Raw genomic sequence first — 16,324 nt, forward strand, 5'->3', positions numbered from 1 at the left:
CTTCTTCAGTACTGCCAGGCAGTTTCTGGGAAATAGAAGAACATCTTTAAAGCAGCACAGGAGACTCGAGCAGAGTGCTTGGGAACCAGGGAACAAACCATACATTACTGAGTCTGCAATGATGCATGGTGTTGGTATCCAGGCCCCAAGCTCCGTGCGTAGGCCTTCATAAGGTCCTGGGTGTAGGCGAATTCCCAGAAGAGATGGTAGGTTGTCTCATCTGCGGTGCATCCTCTTGGGCAGGACTTGTATCGGTTGAGCCCTCTTGCATGCATGAAGGATCTCACAGGCAGGCCTCCCTGGAGGGCCATCCATGGAATGTCTTTGTGGTGGTTGGTCAGGTGCTTGGAGGCTACATTTTCCCAGACATGGTCTGCTGTGGCAGAGGGAAAGGCACCGATTGGCTCGCTGGTGTCCCTCGCACGGATCTGTCGTTGGACGATCTTTGGAGTCCACTGCATCGGGGCAGTAGCCACCAGACCATGCTCCTTAATGAACTTCTCCACTTCTTTATAAAACCATGGGATTTCCCAGTTGTAGGGGACAGCGCTCTCCCACTCTGCCCCTACAAGGCGCCTCCACATTGGTAACAGGAAGAATCGTGCCATCAGGAAGCCGACAAGGCTTTCATCTTCTGACTTCAAGGTGTTCCTCACACAGTGACATACGACGGTTCCCCTCATGATGGTGGCGATGTCAGACACTCCTTTGGCTCCCTTGTCGTGGGTTTTTAACATCACCTCCCTCTTCACTCTATCCATCTTGGAATTCCAGATGAAATAGAAGATCATTCTTGTGATGGCCTTGGCCGTTCAAGGCTGCACTAGCCACACTTGTGCAAAGCACTGGAGCACTGGTAGTGTCTCGTTCCGCAGAACCAAAGACTTCCCTTCGATCGTCAGCTTCTGGAGGCTCCAGAGTCCCAGCTTCTGTTTCGTCTTCGGCAGTCTTTCTACCCATGATTTCTCTATTGCGCCTTCTCTGCCGAACCAGACTCCAAGGATCTTCAGGAAGTCCTGCTTGATGAGGAATTGCAGTGGGTCTCAGGTGGGGATCCAGTGGCTGAGGAGTAGTGTTTCTGACTTGGCGCTGTTTATCTTTGCTCCTGACGCCTTCCCAAACTCGATACAAGTCTTCTCCAGTTCTTTTATGGAGCGCCCGTATGCGCAGAATACCGAGACGTCCTCCATGAAGAGAGAGCACTTTACTTCACCCTTCCTTTTGCTTCCAGGCACTGTCACTCTTCTGATGTCCCTTCTGATGTCCCTGTTCTGTCTGATGCATTCAGCGAGGAGCGCCATAACACAAATGAACAGAAGGGGCGAGAGTGGACAGCCCTGCCTAACACCTGACAGGACAGGGAAGGGGTCAGTTTTCCATCCATTGACCAATGCTGTGCTAAAGATGTCGCTATACATTGCGGTCAGCATGTCACTTAAGTCGTCGCCCGGTTCCAGCGCTCTGAGTGTCTGGTCCATGAACTCATGGGAAGCGTGGTCAAAGGCCTTTTCCTCGTCCAGACTGACCAAGGCCGTGGGAATCTTTCGGCTCTTGACGTACTCAATGGTGTCTCGAACCAGGGCCAGGCTGTCGGCGATCTGTCGACCTGGTATCCCACAGGTCTGGTCGGGATGGACTATCTTCTCTTTTACTTTCTTTAGGCGGTTGGCCATTTCCTTCACTAGGATTTTGTAGTCCATATTGAGGAGAGAGATGGGCCGCCAGTTCTTGAGGTCCTCCTTCTCTCCCTTCTGTTTGTAAAAAGCGTTCTCATGCCCTCAGGCAGGGATCGCGGCATACTGCCCTTGCCCACCACTTCCTCGTAGAGGTCCAGCAAGTCTGGCCCAATCAGGTCCCACAGTCCAACATCAAGTTTCACTGGGAGACCATCACTTCTGGGGTTCTTGCCTCTCTTGGAGGTCGTGGCAGCTAAGTGCAGCTCTTCCAGGGTGATGGGCGCTTTCAAGCCCTCTCTCTCCTCTGGATTCAGTGTCTCTGAGATGCCCTTTAGGAAACTGTCCGCCTGGGATCTCTCTGACTCGAGAATATGGGCACCCAGAGACTGGGTGTAGGCCTAGAGAGCAGCCCTCTCTGACAGCTTTGGTGAGTAAAGCTTGCCATAAAAGTGGGTAACGACTCTCATGACGTGCTCTTTCCCACTGTGGAGGTTGCCCTCTGAGTCCCGAAGCTCTACCAGCAGGGTGGGGTCGAGTGAAGTTTCTTGAAGAAGAACGAGTTGCATTTCTCGTCCTTCTCGAGGTTCTCAGTTCTGGTCCAGAAGATGATTTTTCTGGAGTCCTCCCTGAAGTGCTCTGCGAGCCCTTTTTGGATTTCCTCCAGTTCGCCATCCATTTCCCATCCCCTGAGCTTGAGTTCAAAGAGGCGCTGCAGTGTGCTTTGCAGCTGCCTGAATTCACTCTTCTTTTCCCCTGCAGCAGCTCTGCTTGCATCCTTGAAGAAGCTCCTGAACCTGTCCATCACCCATTCCCACCACTCGTCGGCGGAGTGGAAGATGTCCCTCCACTCTACATACGCGACTCTGAGATTCGCTACTAACTCCTCGTTTTCCAGCAGTGAGCAGTTCTGTTGCCACGATCCGGGGCCAGCAGGGAACTGCCCTGTAAGTTCCCCCTCGAAACTGACTGCTCTGTGGTCCGAGAAGTGGACGGCGACCATGGAGCGCTGACCAGGCTTTACCGTTGGGGAGGTGAAGAGGAAGTCGATCCATGAACGCACAGAGCCGTCCGGCTTACTCCAGGAATAATTTCCCCATACTTCTGATGACATCCCGAAGGGATGCCTCACCTGTCATCTCCACCAACAGCCTGGACGTCACGTCCATCCCTGCAGAGTCTCACCCAGTGCGTCCATCCAACTCTACTGTGCAGTTGAAATCACCACCCATCAGGATGGTCCTGGAGGTCACGAGCTGCATCCTGAGCATCCTGAACATCTTGAACATCTTGAGCCTTTAATTCTTCTCTGGGGGGGCATAGACATTGATGAGCCTAACAGGCCTCATCAGACCATGAGCCGTCCACGACCTGTCGGTGGTGAAATGCCTCCCCTTGATCAGAATGGTGACTCCAGATTATTTGCAGTTGTTTCCTCCGGGCCAAAACGATGGCCCGTGCATCCACTGCCGGTTCAATCTGGCTGTACGACTGGGCGTACGGAATCCTGCATTCCTGCAGAAAGCAGACATTATGGTTCTGGGCGGCCAGGCAGGACAATGTGCCAACTTGCCTAACCTGGTCCTTCATGCTCCTGACGTTTAGGGTGAACAATGATATGGACAGCTGTTAGTGTACGGGTAAGTGAGAACCGCTACTGGGATTGGGGTCTCTAAGCTGTTCTTTTGGGGGTGCTGGGATTCCTGTTGGTCCTCCTTTCCCTTGCTCTCTTCATCGTCATCCGAAATCACTATTTCAGCTCCTGCCTCTGGGACTTTCGTCCACTGGGTCTTTTCCTTGGGGCCCCGGTGGTGTCTATCAGGGCTAGCTGTTGCTGTAGCTCCTGAAGTACCGTTTGTATGCCTGGTTTTGTTTACCTGAGGTGTTCTCATCCGTGTCAATGGTGGTGCAGCCATCGTTTTGGTCCTCAGCTTGGAAAGTGATGGCCTTATTCTTCTCTGTGGTTTAGAAGTCTTCCTTCCTTTGCCGTTGTCTCTTTCTTCCTGGTTTTTGGGGGGTTTGGTTCACGTCCTCGTCCCTCTCCATCTCCTCATCTTGCAGGGGTTCGGGCTGTGGTTCTTCTCGTGGCAGTGCCTGTTTCCCTTTGGTCCAGGTCCGCCTCCTTTCCTCTTTTTCCTTCCTGCTTTTCTCGCAGCCTCTGGGACTTTTACCTGTTTCCAGGCCACCTCTATCTCCTCCTCGCTGCTGCTGTCCACCTTCTTCTTGGAGTGCTTGCTTTTCTTTTTCACTTTTTCTGTGGCTTGGGTTGCGGTCGGGGTCCTGGCGGTAGCCGTGGACTCCTTTCCTTCCTCGGCCCCAGTTGCTTGCGTCTCTTCCGGCTCCCCTTGGGCCTCCGGTGGTGGTGCGTTGGTTGGCGCTCCTTTCTCAGGGGTTCCTTCGGGGTGGGTGGGTCCCACTGAGGCTGCAGCCTCCGGTGGGGTTGGCGGGTCCGCCGCTATGGTTGGTTCCACTGTGGGTACATGTATTTTCTCCTCTTGGTTGGGTCCTGGGGATTTCTGGTCCTGCGGGGCCAGTCTCTTCAGGTTGCTTCTCCTGGTTGGCTCTGGTTTAGTCTGGGCTTCTTCCCTAGAAGACTTCACGAGTGTGTTCACCTTGGCATTGGCAGTAGGGTCCAGCTTTGGTCTGGTGGTCTTCTGGGTTGGGGTTCCTGCAGCTGCCGCTGCATAGGTTCTGGGTCTGTCTGACTTGGGGCACTGGTAGTAGGTGTGGCCTTCTCCTCCACAGAAGTTGCACAGCTTCTTTCCCGTGCATCCACTAGTCTCGTGTCTGGTTTGTCTGCAGATCCTGCAGTATTTCTCAGGTCAATCTATTCTTTTGTGTCCCACGACTTGACACTTCCTGCAGGTAAAAGGTTGGCATGGGTAACGGATCCTGCCCTCGTCTGATCCCAAGTAGAAGCTTGCCGGGGGTGCCTCAGACAGTCTCTTCCTGCTGGGTTCTTGTGGAGGTTGATGATGGCCTGCCAAGTCATGTTCCATATGCCTTGTTTGTCTCTGACCTTGGTGGGTCCTTTTGCGATGGTGCCGTATCTCTAGAGTAGTGATGCGATGTCCCGGTCTGGGATGTGTGGGTTCGTCATCTCCACTGTGATCCTCTTCTCCGTCGATGCTGGCTCCCATCCTGTCGATATGTTAAAGGAGTTAAATGGCTTCTCCTCCTTCCTCCCTTTGAAGAAATCCCAATACTTCCTGCATAAGATGTGAGTGATGAAACTCAAGAGAAAAATCCACCCAGATGCTGATGCTTGGTAGCTCCTCCCCTGGGATCCCTGCTGGCTTGATGACCTTAGCTAAGAAGTGGTCTCTATCTAGCTTGGGTCCCGCCTTATCTTTTACCTCCCACTGCATGACTTGGGCATGCCTAAGGGTGAGGTTGTACCCATTAAAAGGTTCGGGCTGTCCCTTGCCTGGTCCCCGCCCCACCTTTCCCATTACCACCTGGTTTGGCAGCTGTGGGGCTTTCAGGGTTTTCCTGCTTTGGCCCTGGGGCCTTCTGCTCACCAGCTTTCCCAGCGCTAGTGGTCCGCCTTACTTGCCACCTTGCTGCCCGCCCCTGGGGGGGTTTGGGTTGGGCTTCGGGCATCCACTGGGGGGATGCCATCATTTATGGGCCCTGGGGCACCAGTATCCATCTCTTCAAGCATGGTTGCCATAGGTTCTACCTTCAGCTACTAGTCTCTCTGGGTCACCTCGGGTTCTGGTGTGCCTCTGGGTATTATCTGCCCTGTACCAACCTAACAGACAGAAAACTGCCTGTTGTGCAAGAAACACTGCACAGTCACTCCCAAGAGCTAAGATGAGGGTTATAGGTGTTACCACTGAAGCATGGATCCCCTCTTCAGAGATCAGAGTGCTGACAGGCCTGTAAAAGATGTTAGGAGGTGTTTTAAGCCTCCAGCATTAGTCCACCCAAACACCAGGAAAAATAGAGTGAGTAGGGAGCGCAAAAGTTACTGAGCTCTAGGAGCTGACCACACGGTCCTTGGGGGTTCTATTTTGTGCCCCTAATGAGCAAACCGACACCAGCACACTGGTGTCCTTCCTCTCTTTCCTTAGAAACAAGTGGGCCTTGTCTGGTTAATTTGCATAAATTTGCAATATACAATGCAAATTTATTTCACTTCCAACTCAGTCGTAGATCCAGTAAATATTACTGGACAGTGGTTTCACTTTGATAAGAACAGTTTGTAATGAAAATAAATCTTTATTTATACATTTTTTAGTACATAGGTACAGTAAAACCAATCCCATAGGGTGGTGTACATTTTACCATACCTAATATGATGCTCGCAGGCATGTCATATTGGTATGTTTCCATCGAGAATATTTCATAAGAGTGTTTGCCTATTTTTCCTTTATAAGAGTGATTTATATAACAGACCTAGACCAGACCCTTTATGGGTAGTCTTTATGGTGCTTTTATTACCCATTCTGACCATTTTTGTTGTTGCCATACTTTATTTGTTTGTGTTTTACCAAGGTGTTTAGTGTCAAAGCATACGTATATATTCATTTTATTAAAACATAATTTAATGCATTTCACAGTGGTTAGGTGTTTGTGTGAGAAGAGTAGAAGGTTTCCTGATGTCCAGAGTGCTTCTTTTCCTGCATGGATTATTTTTTCCCGTGATCTGTGGTGGGAAGATCTGTGCCAAAAGATGATATTTTCATGGTTGAGAGATTGGATTGTTGTGATTTTTTCCAAGAGTTTAATTATTTTTTTCCAGTGCATAGTGACAGTTCCACATTATGTGTAGATGTGATTCTTCTCCAGGGCAATGTTTTCTGGGACAATTTGCTGTTTTTTGCCATATCTCTTCTGTGTTGGAACTGTCTGGTTGGCAGACAGGCGCATGCTGTCATCCAGGCGATGTCTTTTTGTTCCTTTGTGAGTTTTGGTGTGCTTACTTGTTTCCATGCTTCTGAAGTTTTTTCTTCTGCACAGTTGCTGATGGTGGTGCTCTTTTGCATAGCTATTATGTCTTTTGGTAATTGTTTTGCAGTCTTAATCTTGTCTATGTTCTTTATTACTTCTTTGTTCTTATTGATAAAGGGTTCTATATAGAGATTCATTAGCAGGGTTGTTATTTGGAAAACTTTGTTTGTAGGACTACAGTTTGTCTGTGAAATAAGAAACCAGCATAAAGTTGTATGTATTGTGCGCAGATTGTTTGTTTTTCTATCATGTTTTTGTAACACAACATGAAATATTTTGCAAAAAGGAAGTGTTCTAGGTTGGGCATGTTTTTTCCTCCTTTGTCTTTAGTTTTGCATACCACCTCTCTTTTTAGTTTTTCTGCTGCTGAGTTCCAAAAAAAGGTGAAGAGTATTCTATTCAGGTTGTTTATTTTTGTCTTTGTGGGGAGGGGGGTAAATCACTGAGACGTATAAAAGAATAGGTAGTATGACTGCTTTTTCTATTAGCGTTTTCCCTTCCATCATCAGTTTTCTTGTTTTCCATAGGTTTCGTTTTTTTGTGATCTTTGTTGTTGTTTCGTCCCAGTTTTTCAGTCCTTTTGGATCTTGTGAGAAGTATATGCCTAAGATTTTTGTTGGTTGGGTTGTAGTCTGGATTGGTAGTTTCGCCATATTGGCCTATGTCCCTATTGTCAGATATGTACTTTTGCTTTTGTTTATTGCTAAACCTGAGGCTTGTCCAAATCTTTCAGTATGTAGGATAGGTCTTTTGGCATCCTGTGGCGTTTTGCGTATAATGGTTACGTTGTCCATGTAAGCTACACATTTAGCTTCCTTTCCAGATGCTCCCGTTATGAAATCACCTCTGATGGCTTTGTCTTCCTTTATCTGGATCAGAAAGGGTTCGATTGCACAAACGAAGAGGGCTGGGGATAGTGGGCATCCTTGTCTTACTCCAGATTGTATGTTGAAGGGGTCTGTTTTATGTCCATTAATGTTGATGCTACTGGAGGCATTTGTGTACAGTTTGTTTTACAGTTTGTTTTACAGTTTGTTTTACAGTAGATACAAAGTTTTCTGGGAAGCCCAATTTGTTAAGTATTGTGAAAAGGAAGCAGTGTGACAGTCTGTCAAAGGCTCTGTTGAAATCCCAAGTCATTATCCCTATGGAGTCTTTTCTGTCTTTTGTAGTCCATATGGTGTCTCTGATTGTGGTCAGGTTCTCCCAAATTTGTCTTCCTGGTATTGCACAGGTTTGATCCTCATTTATTATATAAGATAATGCTGTTTTCATCCTATTCACTGGGATTTTTGTCAACATTTTATAGTCTACATTCAAGAGGGATATTGGTTTCCAGTTTTTTATGTCTTCTCCTTGCTTATGTATCAATGTTATGATACCATGACAAATGTTTTTTGGGAAGACATTTTGTTTCATACATTCTGTCCCAAAATACATTACTTCCGTGCATATAATACACCAAATTTTTTTGTAAAATTCCCAAGGTAGACCATCTATCCCTAGGCTTGACATTTTGGATCCATGTTTAATTACTTTTAGGAACTCTTCTTTAAATCCTTGTTCTAGGGCCTTATTTTGGTCATTGAGGGTGTTTGTTATCAGATTTGTATATTCTTCAACTAAAGTATGGTTTATTTCACTTTCTCTATATATGTTGGGAAAGTATTTTTTGGCTATTTGTTTACATTTACCCGTGCTAGAATGTACATTTCCTTTATCATCTTGGAAGCCTTGTATGTTTTTCTGCATATGTGTGTACTTTGTTTAAAAATAGGAGGTGCACATTTTGTTTTCTTCATAATGTCTAACTCTGGATTTAAAGATTGCTCAGAAAAGGGAAAGAAACAACCATTTGTTGAGTTCTTTTGTTTGTTCTGTCTCCTGTGTGAACTCCATTCCTAGGTTTTTAAATCTACTTAGCAGTGCTAAGCGGCCCTGGAGGATGTCAAACTGTTCTCTTCTTTCTATGCTTTCCTTTACTACTACATTTTTAAAATATCTGGCAATTCGTTTTTTTGTTTCTGGCCACCATTCAATATTAGATTGTTTGGGGTCCCTTTCATTTTTAAGATTGTTGTAGAATAGTTCGAAATTCTTTATAACGTTTTCGTCTTCTAGCAGAGATGTGTTTAGTTTCCAATGTCCTCTCCCTCTTTTTATGTTTTTGTACTTGGTATGATGTAATAATTATGGAGTGGTCTGAGACGGGTGTAGGTTTTGTTGTGAAATCTAGTGTCTCTATATGCTTGCTACAAAAAATATAGTCTATTCTTGATTTTGTTGTACCTCTGTCTGAATGCCATGTAAAGAGTGTGCCTGGTGTGTGCTTGTCTTTGTGTGTGTCTTTTAGATTTGTGTCTTCAATTAGTGTTTTTAGTGTTTTGGATGTGATGTCTATGTTGTATTGGGATATGGATCCTATACTATCCTTGGTGTGGGTGATACAGTTAAAATCTCCTATTAGGAAGGTTGGTTCTGTGCTTGTGAGAAGGAGTTTGATGAGGTGAAAAAGTTCTTCTCTTTCCTTTTTTTCTGGCGATGCATATACATTGCATATTTTAAGTGTTGTGTCATTAGTTTTGATGGTTATAATCATTGCTTTGTCTGTGCATATTACTGTTTCTTCTATAAACTGAAACGTGTTACTTGTACATAGTAAGGCTATGCCAGCATTTCTATTTCCTCCTCCTGATCCCGCTGAGGGGCCTGAGGTCCATAGCTTTCTTTCTTCATCATAGTTTTTTTTAAGGTCTAGGGAACATTATTGTAGGCAGATGATGTCAGTTTTTATGATTTTACAAAATTCTATCACCTGTTACCTTTTGGTCAATTGTGTGAAACCTCTTACATTGAGGGTGGCAATAGTAAAGGACACTGTTGAAGTTAATAGTTGTATCATATTAATTTTAAAATAAACTTTAAATAGGGGACCATGGGCTTTCCATGTTGTCTGCTATGTCTCCATTAATGACTGGTGTTGGTGGGCTATGCTCTTCTGTTGCTCCTATAAATGGTGAGAAATTGGGGATAATTGGTGTGGCGTCAATTTGGGACTCTTGTGTTTCTGGGACCTCATTGATCTGTGTGACCTCATCTTCTGAGAGGTTTTGTAGTACACTGAACTTACCATGTGTGTATTTCCCTTTAGTTCTGGTAGATTTCCTAGGTGTGCGTGGTGTTTTGGGTATATTTTCTTTGTTGGGTAGTTTCCTTTTCCCTGTCTTTGTGAGTTGCCATCTCTCATCATCCACGCCTTCTTCAGTTGTAGGAACAGTTTGTTTTCCTATGGAGCTTTCTTAGTAAATTTCGCCTATCACTGATTCTAGCTCCTGTACTGCTTTAGCTATCTGTGAATCTGTGGGTTGTGAACGTCTCTCTAATTCCTGTGCTGCTTGTACTATTTGTGAGTCTGTAGGTGTAAAGTTTTGTATGTTTCTACCCTGTGTGCTTTGTATAATTTCTTTGGTTTCTTTTTCTGAGGGTTTTCCTGAAATGCTGTTATCTGTCTTGTTTCTTACTGTTTCATGGTTGGTTTTGTGTGACTGCTATGATTTCTGCACTAAGTGTTTGTAACGCTTCTAAATGGTCTACTTTGATGTTTGCGTCATCCTCATTAGCGGGTATGGGGGTTTTCCCTATAAAATTGAAAGGATAATTGGAGCTAGTAGAGGGGGTTTCCTCATTAACTTTTTGCTGCTTGTACATATGAGGATTGTCTTAGGTGGCTTATTCTGTACAGGTGACCTTCCTTCCCACACATATTGCATTCTTTGGGCTTAGGGCATTCATAGGTTTTATGGGATTGAACTCCGCAGTTTTTGAAGACTTCCCTGGAGCATGTTTCTTTTGTATGACCAAAAGTCTGGCAGGTTCTACAAAAGGTAGGTTGGTTTGAGTAATTAAGAAAACCCTTTTTGGCCCCTATTGAAAAAGTTGCTGGTGGGTGTTTAAAACCTCCCAAACTGTTCTCGTCCTGTTTTAAGGTACACAAAAATCTCCTCTTACCATTCCATACCCCAATAGAGTTTTTAAGGTGATGTCCTCCTCTAATTTTCATGCAATATTTTGCTAAAAACAGTTCAACATCCCTAAATGGGACATACAGGTTATACATATGTATTGTAATTGGGATTTCCTTACTTATAGCCATTGTAATTTGAACCCCTTGTAGGGCTTCTACATTTTGTTTGAACATTTGACCATACATAATATTACTTACTGTTGCTTGATCAATACAATTTAATTCATATACACCTCTAGTTGAATATTCTTGTACACATCTCATTTGTCAAATGCCTACTTTAAACACATTTTTAAATATTTAATTTGCAATATACGTTAGATCTTTTGTTTCTCTGTGGTCTTCCTCTATTTCCACCTTAATTGTGTTGTATCCCTGCTTTGGCATTTTTTTTCGTATTGTTGGTCTTAATAAGTATAAGGGGGTTGCTTTTTTACATTTAGATTGTTGTTTAGGCAGGGAAAAACATAGGTAAGAACTAAGATGAGCTATAAGTGTTTTAGCTAGGTAACTTGAGTGAAAGCTTACTTAATAAACTCACCCTTTGTGGTTTCTTTGCTTTGCTGGAGTTTTGAAAAGGTTCCCTTTTTTGCAGGCAGGAGGCACGCGGCTCTCTCTTTTGCGGGCGGGAGGGCCCGCAGCTGTCCTTTTTGCGGGCGTATGGGCCTGCTGTTATCCTTTTTGCTGGTTGTTGGCCCACGGCTCTCTTTTTTGTGGGTGGGTGGCCCGCGGGTCTCTTTTTTGCGGGCAGGGGGCCCGTGGCTCTCTTTTTTGTGGGCAGGGTGCCTGTGGCTCTCTTTTTTTCTGTTGGCGGGGGGCCCACGGCTCTCTTTTTTGCGGGCAGGGTGCCTGCGGCTCTCTTTTTTGCGGGCGGGGTACAAGCAGCTCTTTTTTTTGCGGACGGGGGACCCGCGTCTCTCCCAGCCTCTGGTTTCTCGGGACAGGGAGAGTGTCTCTGGGACACGGTGGGGAGCAGGGGGACTCTCAGCTCATGATGGGAGATCAGAGCAGGTGGGTGGGGGAAACCTCCGGGTCCTCTGAGTGTGTCTCTGGGTCGTGGTGGGGGAAAAGAGGGAGGCCTCTGTGCCCGCGATGGGAACCCAGGGGCCTCCGTGCCCAGGATGGGAATCCAGGGGCCTCCGTGCCCAGGATGGGAATCAGCAAGGCCCCCTGGTTTGTGACGTTGAGGGGGTGGGGTCACAGGGCCTCCAGGCCTGCAACGGAGATTCACAAGGGACTCTGGGTCCGCGATGACGGGGTTCGCAAGGGCCTGTGTGCCCGTGCTGTAAGACTGGGTGCTTGATATTCTGTTCCTCTCTTCAGGTGTTTGAGAACCTAGGTCCTATTGCTACACAGCCTGGCCTCGGGTCTGGTCTTCAGCTTTGATGGACAGGATAGGAGAACCTACCTGTTGATCTTAGCCAAAAGGCTGAGAAGTGATAACCCGAAAGGTGCCAGAATTCTCACCTCACCTGCCGGTCTCCCTGGCTGACTCGGGCTAGGGTCGTCCTTTCATTAACTGTTCACGGGCCTTTCGCCTCTTTTCCCATCTCTTGGCAAGAGCTCAGCGAGTGCCAAAAGAAAAAAGAGACCCTGGCGTCAGCGTTTCTCCTGGCTCCCAGAGTTCTCAGCAGTCGCCTCATTATGCCTCCATTAGCATACCCACCTTCCTGTCCACTGCGTCCAGCCCCGGGGTCAGAAGGCCGGGCCACCCTGGACAGCACCCTGAGAGGAGGTGGCCGGCACCTCGTCCTTGCTTGCCCGGGACTCTGCTGCCCTGTAGCCTAGGCCCATAGATAAGGCTCAGCCGTTCATGGCCAGGCAAAGAAGGAAAAGGACGCTGTCTTTTCCTTCTGCCCAGAGAAGATGAGGACATTGTCCACCTCTTCTGCTCTGCCACAGCTAACTGCCACCCCCAACCCACCTTTTTTTTTTTTCTCTCTCTCATCTTCTTCCTGTCTTACCATTCCATCTCACTCCTCCTCACTTGCAGAAAGCCTTGAAGATCAAAAAAGGGCTCTTCTCTGGTTTCCCTCTATTCCTCGCTCCCCTGTGAAATGGATCTAAAAAAGAAAGAAAAACACTGCTGAAGATGCGGTCTTTTTCTGACATTTTTCTTTACCAAAGTGTAGCCTCTGAGCAGAGAAAAAAAGAAAACTAAAAGAAAAGATTAAATACGACAGAAATATATAGGAATAAATAAATAAATAAAACAAGACACAGCTGCCACAAAGTGGCCAGGTTGGTTTTATTTAAACCAAAGCACATTAGCGCCACTTTACAGGGTGTGCCAGTGAAGTGCTTCTTTAGTTTTTTTTTCTTTTTTTCAACAACATAGTTTTCCCCAGGTGGGGAAGTGCACCGTTCCTGGAGGTACTGCAATACCAGGTTGATGCGTGGAGTGGACACAGCAAGCTCTTATTCCATCTCCCTGTTCCAAAAATCAATTTAATATATGGTCCCCAGACAGAGGACGTATTGGATATTAAACTGATAAGAACAGATTTTGTTTTTGAAAAAACATATCTTAATTGAAATTTTAAAGGAAAGTTGCAGGTTACCAAATCCCATAGGGTGGTGTACTTTTACTAGTCCAGAATGGGGGGGCGCAGGCCTGTTCTCTAGTGGTTTCCATCTAGGTCATGTCTTTTTAATTTTTTTTAAGCAGCCATTTATTCAATTTTTTATGATTCCAAATTCTTTCTGTTTCTTGTGCACCTAGTATTTTAATATCATGTAAAATATAAATCATTGATTTATTGATTTTTTTTTAAAAAAACATTCATTAGTATTTAGGTTTTTGTGCATAAATAGAAGTAGGTTGCTAGAGGTCCATAGGGTTTCTTTCCCGGCATTTAAGATTTTCCAGGCAACCCCTTAGTCCATATAGAATTTGTTTGTGGTTTACTGTTTCCAGTCTTGTAACTTTTTTGAGCATTCTTCCTAACTGCTTCCAACATTTTTGGGCACAGTGGCATTTCTACATTAGATGTGTTGGGGTTTCTTCTTGTAGGCAGGTTTCTCTGGGGCAAGCTGGAGTTTGCGCCATCCCTCTTCGGTTTTGAAATTGTCTTGTTGGTAGACATGAGTGTGCTACCATCCACACAATGTCTTTCTGTTTGTTTGTTAGGTCTTTCCAACCAACTTGTTTCCATGTTTCCGTAGACTTTTTTATTGGCCAGTTGGAAATAGAGTTCATAGGGGAACGTTTTTCAATGTCTTATTAGTTGTCTTGCTGTGGTCTTCTCATCAAAGTCTTTTAGCAATGCTTTGTATTTTTATGAATGGTTCTAAACATATGTACATTAGGGGTACAATCAGATTGAAAACTTTAATTTTTTTTTTTTACAGAAAAAAGTTTGCATCTGTGAAAAAGAAAACCGGTATTATATCTGATAGAGGCCGCACTTTTTGCGTTCTTGTTTTGTAAACTTTTATAACATAGAAATAGGTATTTTGAGAAGAGGAAACCTTCAATGTTTGGCATTTTCTTCCCACCTTTTTCATGTGGTTTACATACTAGGGCCCGTATTTATACTCCGTTTGCGCCGAATTAGCGTCGTTTTTTTCGACGCAAATTCGGCGCAAAACTAACGCCATATTTATACTTTGGCGTTAGACGCGTCTAGCGCCAAAGTATGGGCAAATAGCGTCATTTTTTGGCGTGAACGCCTTCCTTGCGTTAATGAGATGCAAGGAAGGCGTTCCCGTCTAAAAAAATGATGGCGACGCAAATGCGTCGTATTTATACTCCAGGGCAAAAATCACGCCCGGGAGTGGTCGGGTCAAAAAAACCCGCATTTGCTCCACTTTTCAACGCCTGGGTCAGGGTAGGCGTTAAGGGGCCTGTGGGCTCAAAATGAGCCCACAGGTGCCCTCCCATGCCCCCAGGGACCCCCCCTGCCACCCTTGCCCACCCCAGGAGGACACCCAAGGATGGAGGGACCCATCCCAGGGACATTCAGGTAAGTTCAGGTAAGTATAATTTTTTTTTTTTTTTTTTTTGGTGGCATAGGGGGGCCTTATTTGTGCCCCCCTACATGCCACTATGCCCAATGACCAAGCCCAGGGGACATAAGTCCCCTGGGCATGGCCATTGGGCAAGGGGGCATGACTTCTGTCTTTACTAAGACAGGAGTCATTTAAATGGCGTCTGGGCGTCGAAAAAAATGGCGCAAATCGGGTTGAGGCGATTTTTTGGCCTCAACCTGACTTGCCCCATTTTAAGACGCCCTAACGCCATTTTCCCCCTACGCCGGCGCTGCCTGGTCTACGTGGTTTTTTTCCACGCACACCAGGCAGCGCCGGTCTGATAGCGCCGGCTAACGCCATTCCATAAATACGGCGCCCGCATGGCGCTTCAGAATGGCGTTAGACGGCGCTAAATTTTTTGACGCTAAACTGCGTTAGCGCAGTTTAGCGTCAAAAAGTATAAATATGGGCCTAGATCTCTTCTTAGTTTCTCCGCCGTGGAGTTCCATACAAAGGTGAAAAGTCGTCTGCTTATTTTCTTGAGCATGTTTTTAGAGGGCGGGTATACCATTGTTACGTATAAAAGGATAGGGGATGACAGCTTTGATTACTAACACCTTTCCTTCTAGTAACAATTTTCTAGTTCTCCATAAGTTTAGTTTGATTTTGATCTTTTTTGCTGTTTCTTCCCAGTCTTTTCCCCGTTTGTGTCTTGTGAGAATAGTATGCCTAGTATCTTTGTGGGTTCTGTAGTGGTCTTGATGGGGAGTTTTGTTAAATTATCCCACTGGCCTATGGTCAGGACTGGGCTTTTGGTTTCATTTAGTGTCGGGCCTGATGCTTCCCCAAAAATGTGTATGTGTAATATAGTTCGTTTTATTGCTTGTGGGGATTTGCAAATGAATGTGAGGTCATCCATGTAGGCTATATGTTTAGCTTCTAATCCTTGTGCACCTGGTATAAATGTGCCTTTTATAACTTTATCTTTCCTAATTTGAAATAGCAGGGGTTCTAAAGCACATATAAAAAGTGCTGGGGATAGTGGGCAGCCTTGTCGAACTCATGTATGGATGGAGAAGAAATTTGACAAAAAAACATTAACATTTATGCAGCTGTTGGCGTTTACATATAATATTTGCATTGTTTTAATGAACATGTCAGGGAAACCCATCTTTTCTAGAACCTGCAGGAGAAAAGTGTGTGACACTTTGTCAAATGCTTTGTTAAAATCCAAATGCAAGTATGCCTACAGAGTCTTTTCTGTCTTTAGTTGACCAGATTGTGTCTCTAATTGTTATTAGGTTATCCCATATTTGTCTTCCCAGGACTGCACAAGTTTAGTCTTCATGTATTATTGAGCTCAGAACCTTTTTCATTCTGTTTGCTAATACCTTAGTGAGGAGTTTTTTATCTACATTTAAAAGAGAGATCGGTCTCCAATTGATAATCTCCTTTTCTGACCCTTTTTTGTGTATTAGGGTAATAACTCTGGCAAAATGTTTGTGGTAATTGGTTCTCTTGGATGCAATCATTATCATCTGTATGATATCTTTTGCTATTATTGGGCAGCATGCTTTATAAAATTCCCATGGGATTCCATCAATCCCTGGGCTGGATGATTTACTATATTTTTGCAGAGCTTGTAACAATTCTTGTCCATCTAGCTTTCCCTGTAAAAAAGATTTTTTGTTAGGAAGCA

General features: G+C 45.2%; 1 pseudogene; it reads right to left on the bottom strand.

Moving 5' to 3' along the window:
• Positions 1 to 13,004: 13,004 nt before the first annotated feature.
• Positions 13,005 to 13,179, bottom strand: LOC138297614 (U2 spliceosomal RNA; annotated as a pseudogene).
• Positions 13,180 to 16,324: the final 3,145 nt, after the last annotated feature.

The sequence above is a fragment of the Pleurodeles waltl genome, chromosome 5, assembly GCF_031143425.1.
Source record: "Pleurodeles waltl isolate 20211129_DDA chromosome 5, aPleWal1.hap1.20221129, whole genome shotgun sequence".
Taxonomy (NCBI): domain Eukaryota; kingdom Metazoa; phylum Chordata; class Amphibia; order Caudata; family Salamandridae; genus Pleurodeles; species Pleurodeles waltl.